General features: G+C 46.0%; 1 protein-coding gene across 2 annotated transcripts in view; it reads left to right on the forward strand.

Annotated features, from left to right (window-relative positions):
• Positions 1 to 22,481, forward strand: part of Taok3 (TAO kinase 3) — a 161,149-nt gene that overhangs the window by 3,862 nt on the left and 134,806 nt on the right. For both annotated transcript variants that reach the window (XM_040731174.1, XM_040731173.1), the window contains exon 2: positions 7,408 to 7,501. The gene's annotated coding sequence lies outside the window, so the exon portion shown is untranslated. The remainder of the gene's footprint in view (positions 1 to 7,407; positions 7,502 to 22,481) is intronic.

Genomic DNA, 22,481 nt, shown 5'->3' on the forward strand with positions numbered 1-22,481 from the left:
ATACACAGAGATACATGATAAACACACACACACATACACACACACACACACATAGAAAGACATACATACTGGAGGACTGGGGAACCTGGTGGGGAGGGCAGGGGAGGAGGGAAGGGAGAGGGAGCTGGGATTGACATGTGAGACAAGATTGTTTCTAACCTAAATTAAAATAATAATAATAAAGAAAGGCATACATACTCACAGAAACACATAGACCCGCAGAGAGGCATACACATATGCACACAGAAACCCACTTATGCATGTACACAGAGTCACATATGATAAATGAACACATGCGTACAAGGAAAGATCCTGCCTTCACATGTTTGGAGACTTTCTGAGAAAACATTTTTCAATTTATCTTCCCTCAGAGAGAAAATCCCTATCACTCACAGATAATTTTTGAGTTGTTATTTTGGGGGTGTAGTTTGGCCTGGTTTGGCCTGGATGGTTTGATGTGTGGTGGGCTAGCCTCATCACCCACCTAGTTTGCTGCTTTACTCTTTGAGAGACCACACTTAGTTCCCAGCCAATGGACCATTCCTGTGCCTGAGCCCAACGTCAGCGTCCTGTCATTTTGCCTCTGGCCTCCATGAAGAAAGTGAAATTGAATCCCCCTCCAGTGCTTTACTTTAATAGTGGAATGAGTGAATGAAATATTCATTGGAAGGGTTTTTTTCCCATATTTTGAGGGGAAACTTTCATTCCCAGATTAAACTGGGGTTCCGTAGTATATGCTCATTTTTATTTTTTCTTATATTCATTTATCTACTGTGTGTAGGTACAGGCTCACATGTCCATGAGGAGGTCAGAGGACAACCTGCCATAATTGGTTCTCTTCTTCCATCGTGTGAGTCCCAGAGATCAAACTCAGGTCGTCAGGGTTGGTGACAATTTATTTGTTTATTTGTTTTATAAGCAAGGTCTTTTTATTTTTTTTATTTTTATTTTATGTGTGTTTTGCCTGAATGTATATCTGTACACTGCATGTGTGCCTGGTGCCTGCGGAGGCCAGAAGAGAACACCAGATCCCCTAGAACTAGAGATACAGATGCTTGTGAGTCACCATGTAGGTGCTGGGAACTGAACCCAGGTCCTCTGCGAGAGTAACCATGCTCTTAACCTCTCAGCCATCTCTCCAGCCCTGCCAGCCCCATATGTATGTTCATGTGTTTCACTTTCTTCATGTTTGTCACTGGCATATGTCCATGGCAAACAAGGCTAGTGGCAATTCAAATATGTCTTGCTTCCCCACCACAATAGATTCCACTAATTACGTCGGAAACCTTCCTTAAATAAACTGATTACTAACTGGTCTTGGCAGTAAATACACTGACCAGAATCATAGTTCATGGCCAATTTTCTCTTCTTTTGAGAACATAAACCTTTCTAAAATTTCGTTTAATTTTTAATATTTAAAGTATCTTTTATTTATTCTTTGACCACCTCATACAGTTACACAATATAACTTGGGCCCATTCACTCCAGTGCGCTCTTCTCTGTCTCTCCAGACACCCTCCAACAAGTCTCCGTCCAGCTCGTGTCTGCCCCCACCCTCACACACCTGTGTATGTAACCCTCTGAGTCCACTTAGTGCAGCCTGCCGGCATGCTGGCTGAGTACCGGCTCATCTTTTGACTTCATCGTGTGTAGGTAACCCAGGTGCAGAGTTCAATAAGGGAAGCAGGCACACCATGCCCAGAAGACATCATGTCACAGCCCCCCACCCCATCCCCCAGCACTCACATTCTTCCAGTTCCATCTTCAGTGTCCCCAGAGCCTTCCGAGCCTTCCAAGGCGGTTGACACACGTGTCCCCTTCAGGACTCGCCCATCACTTCTAAGTGCTCCTCCCGGTTCTGGGTCTGCTCACTCAGTGCCTCCCGCTGCAGGAAGACTTCTCTAACCAGGGCTGAGAGTAGCACTAATAATCGTGGGGGTGAACGTAAGATTGTGTTTTTGGAATGTGCAAACACACACACATACATACACACACACACACACACACACATATCGAGAGAGAGAGAGAGAGAGAGAGAGAGAGAGAGAGTGTGTGTGTGTGTGTGTGTGTGTGTGTGTGTGTATTTCATTCCCAGAGATCTACCTGTCTCTGCCTACCACGTGCTTGGATTAAAGGTGTGTGCCACCACCACCTGGCCATTTTATTGTATTTATTTAGATGATGGGGCTCAAACTCAGGGCCTCAAATACATTAGGCAAGTGCCCTGCCTCGGAGCTACAGCCCCCTCCACAGCTATTTTCAAAAAATGACATTGACCTGGTTTTTTAAGTGACCTGGGTCAATATCTAATACTAGAGAGGGGATGGTAAAGGTGTTTCGTGAGACTTTATGCTTTTATTGTCTCTGTAAAATTCCTTTTCGGCCTCTGTTGTGTTTTGCATTGATGGGTCTCCCCCATAGCCAGGCTGACCTCGAACTCTCCAGTGTTCTCTCTCCTTTCAGCTTTCCAACTTCTAAGCTCCCCACATCTGGCTCTAAAAGTCCTTTTGGCCGTTGTATACAAGGTCCTCATTTTGTTTTGTTTTGTTTTTGTTTTGGTTTTGGTTTTGGTTTTACGAGACAGGGTTTCTCTGTATTGTTTTGGAGGCTATCGGTCCAGCCCAGCCTCGAACTCACAGAGATCCGCCTGCCTCTGCCTCCCGAGTGCTGGGATTAAAGGCGTGTGCCACCAATGCCCGGCAAGGTCCTCGTTTCTATATGTTCTCACTGGCTGACCTGTGAGCTGAGGAAACAGATGGGCCTTACTCATCTCCACAGGCCTTGACATGGTGGGCCTTACTCATCTTCAAATACCCCAGGCTAGGTGTGAACCGTGAAATAGGAAGTACACTCAGTGGTGTGTATAAGAATGAGGAAATGAGTTAGTGATGGGCAAATTAATGGTCATGTTTTCCATCCCCTTCTCATTCTCAATGAGGGCTTTTTGGCTCGCCCATCAAAAGGATGGTGAAGAGGGGGTCCCATCAAGATGTCTCAGTCCTTTAAGGCATTCGCCTCTAAGCCTGATGATCAGAGTTCAATCCCTGTAGCCCACATAAGGGTGTAAGGAGAGACATGACTCCACAAAATTGTCCTGTGTCTCCACATGTGTGTGTGTCATGCATGCCCACATACACCAGCATGCACACACACACAATAATAATAAAAAATAAAATTTAGACCAAGGTTGAGGGTAGATGTGATCAAGATACATTGTTTACACGCATGAAATTGTCAAAGAATAAATTAAGGGTACTCCATGGGCAGAGAGATGGCTCAGCAGTTAAGAGGGTACCCGTTCTTAAAGAGAACCAGAATTCCTTTTCCAGTAGCCACAGCAGGTGGTTCACAACCTCCTGAAACTCCAGCTCCAGGGCATTGAATAGCTCTGTCCTCCTGAGGCCTTTGCATTCACACATGCAGACACACACTTAAAAATAATAATTTTTGAAGGTATTCTATTGAAGGTAATTTTTTAAATAAAGGATGGGAAGAGAGACAGGATTCCCTTTGCAAACAAGAACAAATGTTAGCATTTTGTTGTTTGATACTGTGGAGAAAGGGTGTTACAGACTTAGACCTAAAAAAGCCACCTGTTTTGGTTCTGTTATTGGGCCACCTGCCTGGCCCTGAGGAAGTTGGTAACATTGGAAGCATCCCAACTCCAGAAAGAGCAAGGAATAACTTCACATATAGGGAAACTGAGGCTCCAAGAGTGAATGACTTCCCAGGACCACAAAGACGGTAGCAAGCCTGACCCGGGTGAGTTAGATCCAGTTTCTTTGACTTTTCTATGCTGGGGGCAGGGGCAGGAGCTCCAACACAGAGGTGGCTTTTCATTCGGAAGCTCCTCACACACCCTCTTCCTACACCCTCACCTTCTACCCTCCATGGTCCATAAGAGCCTTAGTAGGGTGCTAGGACAGGGCTTCTGTGATGGTTGTCCAGGGTCTCCTTTAAAATGTTTCTTTTTAAATTTTATGTGGGTATCATTCTGTCCACTTGTATATATGTCTCTGCTGAACACCTCTCCAGTCCCCAGCCTCCACTTTCTGCCCTCCCAGGGCACACGGGCACTTTCCGAGTTCTTCAAAGGAGGACACCAATTTTCTTCATCTAGATAGAGCCACCGGCCAATCTCCCGGCCTAGTACACTCAGGGCAGATTTAGCAACACATTCTTGGGTTTCGGCACACATTTGTTCACTTACTTTCTGTGTATGGGCATTGCTGAGGGAATTCAGGTGGAGGTCAGAGGACAAAAGGTGAGGGTTGCCTCTCTCCTACCACCTTTCCCCTGAGCCACCTCGCCTGTCTGTCGGGCCATGCACTGCCTGCCTTGCCACCCATGGTCCCGTCTTTTTACCCTTCAGTGCCTCTGTCCCTCGTCTTCAGGGTTCTTTTGGTTTTTTATGGACCCAGGGCCATGCATGTGCTGGACAAGAACTACACTGCCGTCATTGGTGAGACCTCCGACTACCCTCTGCTTCCCTCCCTTGAGTTCTTTAAGTATATGCTTTCCTTGTTCTAGAATAGTCTCTCTGATAGTCCATTCTAGGGTTTACACTTCCCTTCTATTTGTAGATGTTCATCTTCTCAGTTTTTAAAAGGACAATCTGTTATATTTCTAATCTTGCTACCCATATCTTAATTATTGAATTGTATTGAACACTTTAGATCCAAACTAGTATTTAAGTACAGTTGTGCAGATAATTATAGAATACAATTGTTGCTGCAGGCAAAGAGAATAAGGGAAGACTACCTCTGAGCATGACAGTTAGAATGTCTGCTAGGAGGAGACATCAGGAACCCAGGACTTAGAAAGACCCATCCATGGTCATTTTCAACATTTCACTTTGACTCTCTTGGTTTTTCTTTTTGTTTTTTCAGGACAGGGTTTCTTTGTGTAGCCCTGGCTGGCCTGGAACTCACTTTGTAGACCAGGCTGGCCTGGAACTCACAGAGATCCACCTGCCTTCTGAGTACTGGGATTAAAGGCATGCACCACCACTGCCCACTCAACTCTCTTGGTTTTTCAAGACAGGGTCTCTCTGTGTAGCTCTGGCTGTCCTGAAACTTGTTTTGTAGACCAAACTGACCTCAAACCCAGAGATCCACCTGCCTCTACCTCCTGAGTTCACTTTGACTGTCAGTGTTAGGGTCTGTTTGTTTCCTTGGATGATGCTTTTATTAGTGTGTCCTTTGGAATTTTGTGCTTTCTCTGAGAATTAGAAACAAAGATGGAGGTAACTTAAGTCACCTTCACACACGCTGTTATTCAAAACAAAGGACTGTCCTTTCGAGAATGATCACTTAGTACCTGAGTACAAATAAACTGGGGGGGGTGGAGGCTCCCTGTCTTTCAGGCTGATTCTTCTCCCCAGCACTTGCTAACTTCTGGCAGACATACCAAACATTCTGTCTGTTTTGTACACCTTAAATCCCTCCACTAGCATTTAGGGTCCACCAAGGGAGAGCTTCTTGTTTTCACTCATTGCTATAACCCCAACCTGTGGCTTAGCGAATATTTGTTGAATGTCTAATAGAAATCTGGCTTGAGCAAGTTCTCCAATTGGTTGGCTGCAAGAGTTTCATTATTTTCAACATAAGGAAGTAAAAATCCTGAGGAAGGAAAATACAGTTTGGAAGCGTTTTCATGTCCACTTTACTGTCTGGGTTTTGGCTTTGTCTTTCTGGTTGGCCTTCCTTGCCTTCACTCTATTTTTGACCATCCATGCCAAGAAGAATGTGTGTCGGGCTGGAGAAAAATCTGTGACAACGTTCATTGTAAGGAGACCTCTGCAGTGCCTGCGACGCCTCCTTAGGACACCTCCTCGGGTCCTGAATGCTTACACCCACAGTGATGATGAGCACAGCCCAGGAGTACTCCACTCCTCAGAGCCTTCTCACTTGGTTTCCATTGGTTGTGGTATTGGCCCTGGAAACTGGTCGGCTCAAACTCCTGATGTTATTTTGGGGAGTGTCATCAGCTTTCTGTTTGCACGAGTAATTACATTTGAAATTCATTTTAAGCCTGAATTAAAATAACTGAGCATTGGCGAGGTCTTCCTTTGCCTGTTGGTACCCATGACCACCACCTCCAGCATGTATCTGAAACACAGAGGACATGCAAACCCTCACTTCCATGTCCTGGGGGTCTAGAAAATGTTTCTGTCTCTTTTTCCAGTGTCTCCCCTTGTAAGCCAGGCTGGCCTTGAACTTGCCATCCTCCCATCCTCGCATCCCCAATGCAGGGGGTTACTGGGTGTGAGCCACCAAGCTTGAAAAGTCTTTGTAGGCTTCAAGTAGAGGCCTGACCTAAATGCTTTTTATAGTAAACATGACCTGCAATCAGCATTAACAATTGCCAGCTGAGCATCTTAAGTCTCTGCAGTAAGAAGTTTTTCTTCCCCTTTTCCATACAAAAATCTACCAAATCCCAGCCCATGCTTCGTTCATCACAATATTCTAGTGCCAGGAACTGTGTTCTGAACAGAGAAAGTGACTGGGGTGGATACTGAGTTGGACCTAGGGCTTCACACAGGTAGACAAGCACTCCACCTACGGCTGAAGCTCAGCCCTCTATTATTTTTACAAAGATTTATATATTTTTAAATTTGTGTGTGTGTGTGTGTGTGTGTGTCAGTGCATGTATGTGTATGTGTTCCCAGAGAAGCCAGAAGCGGGCTTTGGATCCCTTGGAACTAGAATTGCAGGCATTCCATGTGGGTGCTGGGATCCAAACTCCAGACCCCTGGTAGAGCTGCAAGCCCCCTTAACCACGGAGCCCTCCACCCAGTCTCTCCCTTCACTGCTCATTTCTGCAACAGCCTCTCACTAAGTAGCCCAGGCTGTCCTTGAACTCACCCTGGAGCCTAAGCAAGACTTGAGCTTGGGATCATCCTGTTTCATCCTCCCTAACTCGCCAGGACAGGCTCAGTACTGGTGAGTTTTAGAGAAACCACGAAAGCCTGTTGAAATAAACTGTCCCCAACCCTTTTCAAATCAAGCAATCACCAGTCTGTAATGAGCCTTGCTGGACGATCCTCAGTCTGAACCTAGGACAGTAGTGTTAGTGTTCCTAGCGTTGGCAATGCCAACCATAGATCTCCTTCAGGGAATCTCCTTCAGAGAATCGATAGGAGAGAGAGAGAGAGAGAGAGAGAGAGAGAGAGAGAGAGAGAGAGAGAGAGAGAGAGAGAGAGAGAGAGAGAGAGAGAGAGAGAGAGAGAGAGAGAACCAACCACTGATTGGCACCACCCAGAGGCACACGCACCTGCAAGGGCCAATGGGCGTCGGAACAGGAAATGCCTCATGCAGGCTGTTGGGCCTGATAGCACCGTGGGGCACCCTGCTCATGCTTCTTCATCGCTAGTTCCTCATAAGGATTTTATGGGGTTTCTTGCAGACCTCTCCTCCCGGAGCCTCGAAGAGAAGGCACTGTAGACTCGAAGAGTAAAATGTGAAGGCAGCTTGACCGGTCTTCATTCTCAAGGAACCTGGTGAGTGCTGTTTGTGATGTTTCCACTGCCTCCTAACAGGGTGTGTCCCGGGAAAGCCCACGGAGGGAGCACCCAGGCAAAGGGATGAGGGGCGCGACACAGACCCGATGCTAACTATGTTGATGTCTTTGTGGAGGTCAGTAAGTACCCTGGCCTGGCCTGGTGTTTACGTGTTACTGCAGCATCGGGCATTGGCCGAATGTCATAGATTTTTACATGGTGTTTGTTTAGCTAGCGCCTGTTTGCTCTCTTTGGTGGGAACTGGGGGTGCAGGGGTGGGGAGGTGCTGGGGGAGTGGGGGATGACTAGAAACTTGTTTTAGAACATTCCTTCCCTGAATGTCAAAACGCAAAGCCCTGTGAAGTGCTCTTGAGGCTCCGGGTCTGACCAGGAAGTGCTGCTTAAGTCTCACTCGAGTGTCTGTGAAGAGCTTCCTATCTCAGGATGAAGGCGCTTGACAGCCTAGGGGTGTCCTTGTCACTGAAGCTGATCTCAGGTTTATCTTTTCCTGTGAGCCAGAGTCAGTCTTTCAAAGAAATTCACCTCACAGGCTTGTTGACTGCTGAGGCGATCTTAAAGGCTCCGTCGTGTCATCTTGGACACTGAGGGGCCTGAATTTGGGACAGTCCATTTGGAGTAAGCGTACTTGGTTTTTTTTTTTTTTTTTTTTTTTTTTTTTAATCATTTTTTATTTTAATTTTAAATAGCTTGTTTCACATGTCAATCCCAGTTCCCTCTCCCTCCCCTCCTTCCGCACTCCCCTTCCACCCTCCCTCCCACCCTATTGCCAAATCCTTCCACATAGGGGATGTCTAGAGTCTATCATTTCACTCTTGGTAGGGTCAAGGCACTCCCCTAAGAGTCCAGGCTGAGAGAGCATCTCTCTTTGTGCCATAGGCACATGAAGACAGATTGTATACCAGGGATAGACACTGATCCACAGCTCAGAGCCCCATAGGTTGCCCAGGCCTTCTCACTGACACTCACATTTGGGGGGTCCAGATCAGTCCCATTCTGGCCTCCCCACTGTCGGTCTGGGGTCCTAGAGCACTCCCCTGTTCAGATCAGCCGTCTCTGCTGGTTTTGCCAGCCCATTCCTTGCCAATTTGCTCATCACTCCTCTCTCTCTGTCACTGGGTTCCTTGGGTTCAGTTCAGTGCTTAGTTGTGTGTTTGTTTTTTAATCTCATATCGAATGTCTCATTATAAAGCGCCTTATGTTGACACAATGTTCACACACGGGAGCTGTTTAAATTTCCTGTTGAATTTCACACGAGGACTTAGGACCTTCGCTCAAAGTCCAGCCAAGAAACCTAAAGCTGACCTGCAGGCTATGTGTAATTAGTAGTCTGACACGGTTGAACTTTTGTGTCAGTTTTTCAAAACTTAGAATTTTTAGTTTTCCCTCTTTCTTCTGAGTCAGCAAGTAGAAGGCCAGGCTTCCAACAGGATGTCATAATGTTGGCAGAAAAGTCCATGAAGAAAACTTGAAAAATATGCTAAAGGTCACCTTTTTAAAGGTGGGTTGCCGCCTACGCTAAGGGGTGCCCAACCTAAAGTAACATTTCAAGAGTAAACTACTCAAAATGGCATAGTGTCCATCCCAGACCTTCAAAATATCACTTCCTATTTTTCTTATTTCAAAGAAAGGGAAAATAGGGCAGAAAGCAAAGCAGTTTCTCACGTATAATTTCAAATGTAGACACACAAAGATCAAAGCGCTTGGCCACATTTACTTGGTTTTGCAATTTCTTGAAATTATTTAGTGACAAGGGTTAGTTACTTACTAAAGTAGAAAGGAAAATACCTTAGCGTTGAGGTCATTAATTTCTGGGACAGCTCTAGTCCCTAAAATAAAGTCAGATGATGCAAGCAAGGAGGCAACTTTTAATTGACAGCCCATCACTTTGTAGGGTAAGGTTAGTCTGAAGCACTTTCTGCAGGGAAACTGTGTCCACGAGTCTTCAGTTTCTTTTAATAATTCTACTAGGCAATCGGAGCAGGGACTTAAGCAAAATGTGTGGGCTACCACGAAGCCCTGGATAAATTCTAGTGTCCTCCATGTCTCCTGTGTGAATCGATTCTTGCCGTTTTTTGCGTAGGAGGCATTGTTTGTTCATGAATGTGTGTAGTGGATACTGTTCATGGGGGGAAGGTTCCATCTAAAGGAAAGAGGAATTAAAACTTTTCAGATAATCTTTGAAATATGATGCCAAATCTCGTGTGTGTGTGTGTGTGTGTGTGTGTGTGTGTGTGTGTGTTATAAATTGCCGCCTCTCAGAATCTCCAGGATGGGCTGAATGTAGTAGATTCACAGCCAGTCTCCAGGTCAGAGCTGGGAGCGGGGAGAGGAAGTGGGCGGGGCCTCACCCTGACAGATTATTTCAGAGTTTATGGAGTTAGGGAAGGTGGAAGTCACTTGCTGTAGCCCATCCACCTGTGCCTGCTGATTTAACCAGCACCAACAGCATGCCAGTTCCAACACACTCTCCTGAGTAAGTTGACATGACACGTGCTGACCCTTCTCTTTGGTTTTCCTGTGGTCCTAGTCCTTATCTCTGGCTTGCAAAGATCACATGGACCCCTTTTGTACAAAGGCACATGTTAACAGAAGGAGGGTGTTGGCAGGGGGGGGCGGGCAGAGTTTCACAGTGAGAGTCCTGCGTTTCCTGTTTTAAATTATTGCAGAGTCAGTGTGTGAGGACATTCCAACACATATAAAATGTTAAATAAGAAGCAAAAACTCCCGTGAAGGAGCCTGAAGTTCTAAATTGTTCTGGTTCAGCCCTGGTGGTAACATAAAAAGGAAGCCTTCAGAGGGAGCATGACATCTGGGCCCAGATGCTTGAGAATTGCAGAGGCAAGTTATTTTTAGAAGTATCTTAGGAGAGAGAGAGTGTGTGTGTGTGTGTGTGTGTGTGTGCGTGCGTGTGCCTGTCTGTCTGTCTGTGTCTGTATGTGAGTGTATGTATCTGTGTGTACACACACAAACATAATCAATGTATATATGTCTGTATAACTCATGCTCTCTCTCTCTCTCTCTCTCCTCTCTCTCTCTCTCTCTCTCTCTCTCTCTCACACACACACACACACACACAGAGTACTGAGAAGTTTCCTTCTGAGGTAGACTGCGGTTGTTGTCCCACAAATTGTCTTGTCACTGGACAGTCTTGGGAAACACTTTTTGAGGCATTTTAATGCCATCTGCCAGCCTCATCAGTTCTTCTCAGGCCAGTAGCATCTTTTTTTTTATTCATGTGCACCATCTGACCCTGATGTGATGTAAGTGTCCTGCCAAAAGGTGACAGTAAGACTCCCAACACCAGCAGGGTTCCACCCACCCTCAGGAACAGTTCAGAGAGCCAGAAAACCTGTCAACAGCATAGTTCTTAGAGGATGTCCCACCTGACCCCTGCACTGTGGCTCATGGTCGGCCTCCCTCGTTGTATTACTTGGATTTTAGTCATGTACACTTTGGGGCTGGCACAGGGATATATCTGCCATCCGCTCATTCCATCGCCTCACACGTTCACTAGCCTCCTGGTGTTTCAAACTGGAAAGTGGGTGTTGGCCAAAGGCCCCGCTTCCCAAGGTCAATGTGGAGTCCAGTGAGATAATGTCCACAAAGCCCGAAGTTGACCGTGCATCAGGAGAAGAGCCCATGACTGACGTCTAGTGGCTATGTTTGTTCTTGCTGCTTTGGAGGATTCCAGCTCCCATTCTCAGCTTAACCAGAAATGATCGTGGGAAGAAAAATAGTGCGCAAAACTTAGTTGGGTCACTCAGTGTCATGAGAAGACCGGGGCATTCAACCAGGGCTGTGGACGCGGAGATGGGACCTGCTGGTCCCATTCCTTGTTCTCACCTTGTTCTGCGCTACCCAGGCCAAGAGGGTGGGAGGAAGGAGGGAGGAAGCAGAGTTGACTGCAGATCCAGTAATTATTCGTCAAAATGATTATTCGGTCCAATCAGTTCAGCTTTTTTCTTTGCCTCCCCCTTGAGAATTTCCTCTCCTTTCGATAGAACACAGAAAAGTCAGGAAAGCAACACGGCAAACAAAGTGTGGACTTAGTTTCAAATTGTTTATTGGTGCATGCGTATGCATGTGCACATGTGTATGTGGGCACACTCACCATGCATACATGTGTGGGGCCTCTGTCTCTCATCAGTGGTAGGGTTAGGAGTGTCACCACACCCAGCTTTCACATGGTGCTGGGGCTCCCAGTCCTAGCCCATGTGCTGAGCTAGCTCCCCAGCCCAGAAGGTTGGCTTGTTGTTTCGCTCATTTGCTCTAGACAGTGTGTATACTGGTGTTTTCTCCCGCATGGCCACTTCAGGTTGAGACTGTATTTCAGCACATTACTGAAAAAGAATTCTTGTTTTTGTTTTTGTTTTTGTTGTTGTTGTTGTTTTTTAGCAGAGCCAGAAGATAAAGAAGTTTTTTTGTTTGCTTGTTTGTTTTTTGTTTTTCAAGACAGGGTTTCTCTGTGGCTTTGGAGGCTGTCCTAGAACTCGCTCTTGTAGATCAGGTTGGTCTTGAACTCACAGAGATCTGCCTGCCTCTGCCTCCTGAGTGCTGGGATTAAAGATGTGCGCCACCAGCACCCATCGGTAAAGAAGGTTTTGTTGTTGTTGTTTTGTACTGTCTATCTCTGTAAGGAGTCAGTAAACTTTGGTGAGTTTTCATGGATGGTGGTAAAACAGATGTGAAAGTTGGAGACACCAGCAATCTATTGTCTAAGCCAAGAAACTATACCCTTGTTGAGGGCTATGTAGCCTCTGTGGACATAGTCCTGCCACTTGAAAGTCTAGGTCTCCCTCAGTAGCACGACCCTCTTGTCTCCGGCTTCTGGACTCCTCTGTGTCTTCCCTGTATCTTGGAGCCCCATTAGATGTTCTCACCTCTGCAGTCACTGTTCCTTGCTTTATTTCTGATTCAGACCCTGGTCTCCTCTTTCACAGATCCCCACAACGGCCTCTCTTTCTGGTCTCACCCCTACCCGCCCCAACTCAATCTGAACAACCTTTTTACCCCTTTGGGTTTTGCTGTTGTTGTTTAAGACAGGAACTCACTTGTGTAGGCTCGGCTGGCCTCGAACACTCCATCTTCCGGCCTCAGTCTATCCAGTGCTAGGATTGTGGGCTTGCACCTCTACGCCCTGCTGCATAGCTTTCTTCAAAAGGCCCTTCGAGCACAGAGCTCTGCGTGAAGAGCCGCTGAGGTTCCCACTTTCCCCTGCAGGTTCTCCACACCCTCTAATCTGTCCCCACAGTGTTTATCCAGCCTCACTTCCTCAGTCTGGGGCAGGCAGGCGGTCCCTTCGCTCTTCTGCAGTCAAATGTTCTGGCTCACTCTAGTCCTGCCTTTGGTACCCATCGCTATTTCATCAAAATGTTTCTCCACCCACTCAGACTTTACCTTTTTTGCTTCAAGGCCCAGTGTCTTGTTTGACTTTTTCCTGTTTGACCTTTCCCCTGCCTATTTCTGCTGTCTTTCCGCTGAGCCAGGGTTTCATGTAGCTCAACCAGGCCCGGAGCTCCCTGTGTCACCAAAGCTCACCTTGAACTCCTGATCCTCCTGCTTCTACCTCCTGATGATACTAGGATTTCATCCATTGGTTTTGGTTTTTTGTTTTGAGTCAGGATCTCACTGCATAGTCCTGGCCAGCCTGGAACTAACTCACTCTGTAGACCAGGCTGGCCTTGGACTCCCAGAGATCCTCCCACTTCTGCCTCCTGGGAGCTGGGAGTTTAAGGGAGCACACCACCAGCAGCAGATGGTTTTTAATTGATCAAAACAAGAAAGCATGCATCCGTGTCAGTCACTCTCATGTCCTCACTAATGGACACACTGGGATTTTGTAATCTGTGCCCACGCATCATGTATTCTTTTTTTTGTTTTGTTTTTTTTTTGTTTTGTTTTTCGAGACAGGGTTTTTCTGTATTGTTTTGGAGGCTATCGGTCCAGCCCAGCCTCGAACTCACAGAGATCCGCCTGCCTCTGCCTCCCGAGTGCTGGGATTAAAGGACCCATCATGTATTCTAATGAACGGCTTTCCCTGTGACATTTGTTTAACAGGCCCGCATCAAGCTTCCCCCATACCCATCCTCCACCTACCCTCTATCCCCACCCTTCCATTCTATAGCAGTCTCTATGCAACATTCAGCTCATCTGTAGTTTTTTTTTTGGTCTTTTTTTTTTTTATTCTTTTCTCCACAAAGCCCAGAACACATGTGACACTTGTCTTCCCCTGTGTGGCTCCTGGTGATTCTGATTCCATGCACTGTCATGCAAATGATGGGATTTTGTTCTTGGTTATGGCTGAATGTATGTACACCTTCCCCGCCTTTCTCATCCACGAGCTCGCACCTGCCCAGTTCCATGGCTTGGGCTGCTGTGAACAGGGCAGCAATAAGCATGGTGTGTTGGTGTCTGGTGGCTGATTCCTCCAGGTGGATGCCCAGGAGAGGCACAGCTGCATCACACATCTCTTTTTCAATAAGGCTTTTGGCTTTTGTTTTGAGACAGGGTCTCACTGTGTGCAACTATCCTGGAACTTGCTATATAAACCAGGCTGGCCTCAAACTCAGAGACATCCTCCTGCCTCTGACTCCTGAGTGCTGGGATGAAAGATGTGTGCTATCCTACCTGCTCTGTTTTTCGAGTTTTGAGAAGCCTCCATCTTTTCCACAGTAAGAATGCTGATATATCTGTGTGAACACTGAACACAAGGACCCTGCTTCAAGCTTGCATCATTCACTGTTCTCGACCTGATGCTGTGGTGTCTGCCTTTGATCCCAAGGGAGAGAAAAGAGTAGATTCCATGTGTCTATGTAAACTCAGTCAATATCCTATTAATGTCGAAGGGACTGGAATATTTTTCTAATTTGGAGCAGGTCTGTCTTTTCCTTACCAATAAGCAGAAAATTATACTAAACTGAGTCTCATGGCACAGGCCTATAGTCCCAGCTACTTGGGAGGCTGAGGCAGGAGGATCATAAGTTGAGAATCTACATGAGCTACAGAGGCCAACCTAAGCAACTTGGAGAGATTCTAAAAGTAAAAAAAGAAGGCTGGGTATGCAGCTCATCAGCAAAGCATTTTGCTTGATGTGAGGCTCTAGATTCAATCCCCAACCCCCAACACACACGCACGCACACATGCATGCAGATACACACGAATACACACAGCCCACATACATGATCTACCGGTGTGAAACTCTTAAAGCTCACAATTCAAGTTTGTAGTGTATCCATGATGCTGCTGCAGCCACCACCATGATCTTAACCCAGCGGTTAACGCTGCCACCCTTTAATTCACTTCTTCATGTTGTGGTGACCCCCAACCAAAGCATTATTTTTGTTGCTACTTCATAACTGTAATTTTGCCACTGCTATGAATCATAATGTAGATATCTGTGTTTTCCGTTGGTCTTAGGTGACCCCTGAAAGGGGTCTTGACTCACAGGTTGAGAACCACTCACTGATCTGACTCTTGAGGGTTCCATGTCCCTGACAGCAGGCACTCACAGTGGCTTCAGCACTAACTCTCTGTCATAGCTGATTCTGTACGTTTTTATGTGTAGAATCAGTCTATATGTGGTTGTGTTTGTACTCCACTTTGCACGATGTTTTCAAGACTCACCCATGTTATAACGTAGTTATAGTTTCAAAACTACATTCTCTTAACACCAGCAGTGTCCCAATGTGTAGGTGACATCATATTCTGTATACTCATCAGTTCATACCACTCAAGTTGTTTCCACTTGGTGATCGTGGATAATGTTGATGTGAGCATCCACATATGTACTGGTGTGTGTGTGTGTGTGTGTGTGTGTGTGTGTGTGTGTGTGTGTATCTGTGTGTGTACACAGAGAGATCAGAAAAAACATCAGATTCCCTGGTGCTAGAGTTATAGGCAGTTGCCCACCTCCCCTTTTGATGCTGGGATCCAGGAGCTCATGAAGCATTCTTTATGGCTGAACTGTTTCTCTGGTCCCCATGGATAAATTTTCATATGAGCATATGTTCTCAGTTCCTTGGGGGTGTGTACCTAGGAGTGGGGTTACTTGTAGTTATGTTTGATATATAATAGAAATGAAAATTCTTTAAAAACTTCTTTCTTGAGTCCTCCACACAGGTCACAAACTATTGTTTATTTAGTCAAATGACTCCTAGATCTTCAAAAACAAGACAGATATAAAACTTCAACTTGGATCCTGCATAGGTGTCCTTTAATTCTGAATGAATGGTCCCATAGTCTGCCACCCTGAGGGCACCATGCAGAAGACATGACAAAGCATCCTATTGCTAGTCATAATTAACGAAACTAAGGAGAGTTGACATCATTTAATGAAAAGGCACACAGGACACAAGTGCCACCAGGAAGCTGTCAGGGGCAACTACACACGGTGGAGATGGAATTTGAACAAAGTCCCAAATGCTGGCCAGCTCTTCATCAGGTGTGGCAGGACGTAATGCATGCTCAGCCAAGTTCAGAGGGTGTGAACAAAGCCTAGGGAACTTAGGGACAGTGGGAAATCAAAGGCCTTTTGAATCACATAACAAGAGGTTTGAACTCTGAACCAGAGATAGTGGGGAGCCATTTAAAGCCATTTGAATAGAAGAGACCGATGCAATCAGAGTCTTTGAAGGGGCACTCCACAGCTAGTTTGTGGAGTGACTTCAAGGAAGAAAGAGATTGGGAATGAGAATTTGGACCAAGGTTCTGGACTGAAGACAGCCACAATGAAAAAGAAGAAAAGCAGCTGGGGAGAGATTTGTCGAGGGCATTAGCAGCTCAGGGGAGACAGCTGACAGCACAAGAGAGAGTAAGAACAAGACTGAGTCCAGAGAGCAGGGAAGCTGCTCAGCACAAACTCCTGCGCGGATGGATGGTGCGGGGGCAGCCACCTAGGGTGTTTGCAGAGGTCTCTCAGGGCCTCAGGGAGGAAGGAGTTAGAGCCTGTGAGGGGGCCTGCCAGAGGTTCCACAAGATGCCACCTGGGAAGAATCCTTCTAGCTGTGGAGATGAGCAGGTTGGAGCCAGTGACCTTAAAGTGCAGGAAGCGTGTTGCCGTCAGGGAAGGTCCCTCCTTCTGCATTGATGCCTCAGCATGAGGGGTGGGTAGGCAGTGATGGAAGACAATGAGAAGGGTGGACTGACTCAGCAAGCAGGTCACAGGGTAAGGGATGAAGATGCAGTTAGCCTGAAGACAGAGGACTGAGGGGCGAAGACAGATGAGGATCTGAGGAAGCTTATGGCCAGTGGTGTCCAGGTGGGGTGTAGACTACAGTAGGAGCAGCAGTTCCTTACAGACCGCTTAGAATGAGAGAGCCCCACAACTGACTGAAGGCACCTGGAGAGACAGTGAGCTGTCTGTCATTCCATCTTCTGTAGGTAGGTAGGAAACAGACCTTCACTTAATTAATTAATTAATTAATTAATTAATTAATTAATTAATGGTTTTTCCAGACAGGGTTTCTCTGTGGCTTTGGAGGCTGTCCTGGAACTAGCTCTTCTAGATCAGGCTGGTCTCAAACTCACAGAGATCTGCCTGCCTCTGCTAGGATTAAAGGCATGTGCCACCACTGCCCAACTCCACTTATTCTTTTTTTTTTTTGGTTTTATGAGACAGGGTTTCTCTGTATTGTTTTGGAGGCTGTCGGTCCAGCCTGGCCTCGAACTCACAGAGATCCACCTGCCTCTGCCTCCTGAGTGCTGGGAATAAAGGCGTGCGCCACCACCGCCTAGCCACTTATTCTTTTAAATGCATTTTCTTCCCCAAAGCATGGCCATGGGGGTAGAATCGTACAGGCAGGTAGACCAGCCAGTCTGTGTTTCTTGTCATTGTTCAGGCTTTGTCGTTTATATGCTTACAATAGTGGGAAGTCAGTATTCTGATTAAAAATTTACTCCAGAAGCAGAGACAGGATGATCTTCGTGGGTTCGAGGCCATCCATGGTCTCCAGAGGAGTTCCAGGACAGCCAGAGCTGTTACACAGAGAAACCCTGTTTCAAAAAACAAAGCAAAATTTAGTTCCTAAACCCCAAGTTTAACACTTTGATACTAATGTTTTGCTTTTCCTAAAAGCTGTCCCAGAAGGATAATGTTTTGTTCTCTGTGGATAGTGTGAGTAGTAATCTTTTCTACAGTATAGCAGGCATCAAAATAACCTTTATCTTAGGGAACTGGGACTCAAGTGTGAAAACATTTGAATCTGCCCAAAAGTGATGATGACCAGATGTCATTTGGAACTGTAAAGTCTTTGTATGTCAGATGTTATAGAAAGGAGTTCCTTATCAGTCCTGAATTGGGGGTTCCCAACCCTAAGAAGGATTGGTGACCCACCATTGTCTCCTCAACTTTCCTCTTTCTAGAAAAATGGTGGCAATCTCTGACCCAAAGTAGCCCTTGTCTACTTTTTATTTATTCGCTTGTTTACTTATTTATGGCAGGGTGGCACTGTGTAGATCTGGTTGGCCCACATCTCACACTGTAGACCAGGCTGCCCTTGAACTCAGAAATCTACCTGCCTCTACCCTCCCCCTGAAGTGTTGGTGGCCAGGCATGCAAGCCATCCGTTCTTCTTGCTTTGATCAATGGGACAGATTTGTAAGCAATTACAAAATAACAAATCGTAACCTATCCCAGGTGTATTTTGCATATAACACTCCAGACTTCTTTATAGTTTTTAAGGTAGTAACTAGGATAGCTGACGCCATGTAGCCTTTTTACCTTAAAATATCAACAAATACTTATCTCTTTGTCATAAAATGTGCGTCCCTCATCTCATTCCCAAGCCTTCATTGTTGCAGAGACAATCAAATTAGTTTTTTTAAGTCTTTATTGTTATAAATGTTGGAACTAGCTTCTCAGGGTCTCTCTCTGTACCTCCCCCTTTCCTCTCTCAATCTTCCTTCTCCACCCTAACACACCACCACCATCACCAATAATAATAATAATAATTCTAGGTTCCTTTCCAGGTACAAGTACAAGATATGAGTTAAACCTCTAAGAGCTTGGTTCCCAGAAATATGGAGTCTTTCTCTCTTTTCTTCAAAACAGGGTGAAGGGACAACATTTTTACACTGTGTCCTGACAGAGGCATTCACTCACTTCCTGGCTGTGTGTCCCCTTTTTTTTCTCCACCCATCAAAAATGCAAGCCAGAGTCTGACAGTTCCCTCAAGCTTCTAGAGTCCGAAAGGGTGTGGCCCTGGCTCTGCATTTTACTTGGCCTTCATCTGGTCCAGACCAGCTCCTGCCACATTTCTTCCCAAACCCTGTCACTACCCTTCATTCCTCATATTCTTGCCTGTTCTACATTTTTTGTTATTAAAGTTTTACATTGTTTAACAGGAAAACTGTTGCTCCTGTCCAAAGTAGCCAATTCCTAATTAGTGACTACATTATTTAATAAGTAGTTCTTACCTTTTTTTGGCTATACTTCAGTCTCTTTAATCTATTTTATTTGTGTGTGTGTGTGTGTGTATGTGTGTGTGTGTATGTGTGTGTGTGTATGTGTGTATGTGTGTGTGTGTATGTGTGTGTGTGTGTGTGTATTTCCTGCATGAGTACCTGTGCCTACATGGTGTGCACAGTGTCTAAGAGCATCAGATCCTTGGAACTGGAGTTATGGATGGTTGTGATCTACCATGTGGGTGCTTAGAGATGAACCCAGGTTCTCTAAAAGAGCAACAAGAGCTGTAAACAGTTGAGTCATTTCTCCAGCCAAGAGGTTTTCAACCTGTGGGTCACCATATCAGATATTTACATTTCAACTCATAACAGTAGCAAAATTACAGTTAAGAAGTAGTAACAAAATAACTTTATGGTTGGGTCACTACAACATGAAGAGAGGAACTGTATTAAAGGGTCACAGCATCAGGAAGGCTAAGAACCACTGCTCTCCAGCCCTTATTTCTTCTTTTTTTTTTTAAATAATTGTTATTTTTTTATTTAGGCTAGAAACAATCTTGTTTCACATGCCAATCCCAGCTCCCTCTCTCTCCCCTCCTCCCCCACCTTCCCCACTAGGTCCCCCAGTCCCCGTACCCAATCTCCACTCCCATCCCCAGGGAGGGTGAGGCCCTCCATGGTGGATCTCCAGTAACTGTCATTTCATCCAGGGCAGGGCCTAGGCCCTCCCCAAAGAGTCCCGGCTGAGAGAGCCTCCTATATTGTGGCATGGGCACTCAAAGTCTGTTTGTACACCAGGGATAAATACTACCCAAGGCCCCATAGAGTACCTAGGCCTCCTCACTGACACCCACATTCAGGGGGTCTGGGTCAGTCCCATGCTTTCCACACAGCCATCAAATCTTCTTTTATAAACATTTGTTTCTTTGAGGGCAAACACACATGTGTTAGCCAAAGGACACCTTGTAGAAGTTGGTTCTTTCCTTCTACCATGTTGGTTCTGGGGATTGAACTCAGGTTCTCAGGCTTGGCATCAAGCCCCTTTACCTGCTAAGCCATCTCACCGGTCTATTTGATTTTAAGTTTCAAGTTTTTATCCTGATCTGACCCTGCAATGTAAATGTTTTCATTTGAACATTTAGTAGAAACTGCGTCCAAACAGTAGATCTGGCCACATGTGGTTTGTTTTTTAGCATTTTACTTAATGGCTAGGGGCTGACTAAGCCTTGGAAGCTTACCAGTGATCCTCAACTGGCTAACACCTTGGAAAATCAGATTAACACTGAGTACCCTGGACAAGGTGAAGCGGTGAGCGGGCATTAAGAGGAGGGAGTACCCGACTCTAAGGATGCACGTTGTGTGACATAATAAAGGACCAGATACAAGGAAGAAGTGTCACCGGTAGCTCCACACTTGGGAACAGCGAGGGAGAAAGAAATGCTGGGTTCTGAGTGTGGGAAAGTGAGAGCTGTTGTTCACGAAGCCAGGATGCTCTCCAAGGCAGCATCAATCGCATCCCCATCAATTGATCAGGATTCCCGGTGCAGTTAAGGGAAGCCTCTGAAAAATCCTTGCTTCCATTGGTTTCTATCATGAGTGGGGGCGGGAACAGCATGTGCAAGAGGTTAATACAGGTGGTGCACATCTTTAATCCTAGCACCCAGAGGCAGAGGCGGATGAATCTCTGTGAGTTCAAGGGCAGTCCTAGCTACGTAGTGAAGTTCTCATTGCCACATGTCTTTCATGTTTTTAACCACATGGTAACATGCTCATGTAGCAGGGGCTCATCTCTTCATGATGTGCCCATCCCTGCCAAATATGAGGATTGCTGTGTGACAGCTGCTGCTCCCTAAGAGGCAGGTGAGGGTGGTGGGTGGGTTAGAACGTAATGGTACTCTGGTCACATCTGTGTTTTTACACGAGAGTATGACAATCAGGTGGGTCACGTCTGCTTCGATACCCGCTTTCACACCACTGGAAAAGAGTCAAGAGTTTGTTTGTGTGGGTTGAGGTAACCAAGTAAAGCATTTGGACAGTACACGGGGACACTGGCCAATGGGTACAGGGGTACTGGAAGAAAATGAGGAACATCACTCCATGGCAAAAATGAACTGGGGTCAGGTCATGTGATTGTTTTCCTGTGCATTACTGTATGTCCTTTAAATTAATTACACCAGCAGTGTCTTGCGGTGTCGAGCTCATACTTTATTCTGTCACACAGAAATGGACTCATGCATGGACCAAATACCCAATGTTTTGTAATGCTCTTTTACACCTAATTACTTATTTATTGGGGGTATGGAGGGCACACGGGCTTATGAAGGTTAGAGGGACAACTCTGGGGGCTCGGTTCTCACCTTTCACCATGGGAAGTTCCGTCCAGGGACTCAAGTCCTCTGGCTTGGCAGCGGGTGTCTTTACCCATTCAGCCATCTAAGCCATCCCCTCAGCAAGTATTTTAAACTGTTTTCCTGGGCATCCTAACCATTGGGTTTAATGTCGTGTCATATATGGAGTGCACTGAGAACCCTGATGTCATAAAAGAACTTTTGCAGCTGGACTTGGTAGTGCACACGTTTAATCCCAACGCTCAGGAGGCAGAGGCAGGCAGATCTTTGTGAGTCCAAGGTCAGCCTGGTCTACAAAGCAAGTGAGTTCCAGGGCAGCCAAGGCCATTACACAGTCCCTATCTCCAATTCTTCCTCCCCACCAAAAGAACAACTTTTGTTTCTGATTAACAACTTTCTGTGTAATACTCTTCTAGAAATTTCCAACAGATGTGTCAAGAAACACTGTAGAAACTTTCAGCCTAAGACATACTGTTTGTCCTTGAGGCTGAGAATGTCTCCCGGCCAGGTACAACCAGGTATCTGACATCTGCATTTTACTTATTGACAGGCAGTGTGTCTCCAGTCCTTGGCCATCTGTGACATTGCTCATGTCCTCATGCCACAGTGGGAGACAGTTTCCCAGCCTTTATTGTCCCCAGTCTTGAACTCAGTGTAACAAGACCTTGCTATCAGCATACCAACCTTTATAAAAAAAGGCCAACTTCAAAGACACACTGTGTGCTGCCGGTCATATTTGCCTAGTGCCTCGTTAGCAGATCCAGTGTGGCCTGCAGCTGCGGGCTGCTTGCCTCCTCCCCAGTGGCTCTCTCCTGGGAAGACCAATATCACCCTAGCTGCGGATCAAAAGCCACATTCTCAACTCCTGTGATGGCAAGCCGGTTTCAAAAGGAAGTGAGTATTTGGTCAAAATAAAGCAGTGAAATGTTCAGCAAACATATTAGAGGCCAGGGAAGGGCGTCAATAACATGGTCTGCTGGGCGTCCCTGATAAAAATCACATTAGAACCCTACCTAGTGTTAGAGGAAGCATGTTGAAAGGAGGTGAGTGACCCAGCGTAGGTGACAGTCCACAGCTCCAGGGCCTCATCTGGTTGTCTCCATTGACTTCTGGGGTCCCTTGGTAGACCATGTACACTAACCCTGTCAGATATGTGCCTTGTGGACACTTTTCTTCCTCCTCATTTCATTTAACCTGAAGACAAAGGTCTG

Source organism: Mesocricetus auratus, unplaced genomic scaffold (assembly GCF_017639785.1).
Source record: "Mesocricetus auratus isolate SY011 unplaced genomic scaffold, BCM_Maur_2.0 Super-Scaffold_100025, whole genome shotgun sequence".
Taxonomy (NCBI): Eukaryota; Metazoa; Chordata; class Mammalia; order Rodentia; family Cricetidae; genus Mesocricetus; species Mesocricetus auratus.